We start from the raw sequence: 1,557 nt of genomic DNA on the forward strand, positions 1-1,557 counted from the left end.
ATTTTACCCCGTCCGCGCGGCGGCGCTATATAGCAATAATAAAGGCGCCGCTCTGGTTTGTTTGTTTCCTGTAGTTTCTAATTCTTCTTCTGCTATTTAAGTTCATTGGTTATATAAAATTGCCTTTTTTCTGCTGGAAACTTGACAAGACTTACCTTTATTGAATAAATAATTCAAATTAATCAGCTAATTGTTGATTTTATGAAACAAAGGTAGGTGTGTCTACATGTACCGTGCATTGGTCCTTTCAAAATAATTATTATCAACACACTTCACTAAAAAAAGTTGCAAAAATAAAAATACAAATCAGAAGCCAGAAAAATTGTAATCACCACCAATGTGTTGTTTGCCATAGAATGGTGTACGTGTGGTGTTTGGAAATTCTAACTACATAGGTCTTCATTGTTTTAATAGAGACCCATCGTGTTTTCTCATCCGTAATTCAGGTAAATTATAGTCCTGATGATTTTTCAAAAGCCAGCCACTATTTTATTTGCATAATTACGTGCCACGAACGTCTATCAGAGTAAAACTTCACATAATAAGATGCGCACGGTAAGCCGCCTAATAATCACATTGCTTTATACTGTAAAGATGTTTTGTAATATTATACTGACTAACTCTTAAAATACGTTTTCAAATGTAATTTCTGGCACATTATTTATATGTTTTATTGTACAGACTTGCACCATAACGATCACAATTTTTCGTGAAATATCAAAAATGTAATTATATACACCAAAAATAGCAAAGCTTTATATTTAAGTCAAATCTCAAAATATACTTTACAAGAACTTTCTGGCAACTTTTTTTTTTATCCCAAGGCACACGGTTCACGTGTTGGAACGATCAGCACGTGATATTATAGTAATTTAACTGTAATTGAACAATACATTTTGGCAATAAGCAAGTGTTTTTGTGCGCCTTTCCCTCCTTTGAAAATTATGTAGGATGTTTTATATAATAATTGTATTAGAAATAAATATAATAGCAAATTTGCATTTATACCAATTCCTTTTTCTTTCTTAAAAAAAAATCAGAAATTTAAAGTAAGCCAGAACACATGCATTCAGTAACCATACACAAACGTACTATATTTCAAAATGACAATACCTTAATCGACAGTGTCACAACAAAGCGCCAAGTTTGTGTCGACAAACGATGGCGCTGTTTCACAGTTTAATATTTCAGAGTTACAGTTCCGTTTTCTGTTTTTAACTTCTCAGTGAGATTTTCTTGAAGTCGCATATCAACAATATGGTCGCACAATACATGACTTTATGATTTATAGCACATTGTCACATGATACGTGATACATTATCATATAATGATAGTCAGAGCTAGCAATAAACTGCCAGTGAACATTATGTGAAGTCATGATATTATTGAGTAGATCATGACCGAAATAATCAACATTAATGAAAGGTTCTGACTAATTAAGTGGCTCACTGTTTCGAACGCAGAATAACGTAATTGAGATATTGTTTGTAATTTGATTATAGATTTCTTTTTACGAAATATATATATATATATATATATATATATATATATATATAT

The sequence above is a fragment of the Anneissia japonica genome, unplaced genomic scaffold (genome assembly GCF_011630105.1).
Source record: "Anneissia japonica isolate Jap-2015-1 unplaced genomic scaffold, ASM1163010v1 scaffold288005_len623695_cov211, whole genome shotgun sequence".
Classification (NCBI taxonomy): Eukaryota; Metazoa; Echinodermata; class Crinoidea; order Comatulida; family Comatulidae; genus Anneissia; species Anneissia japonica.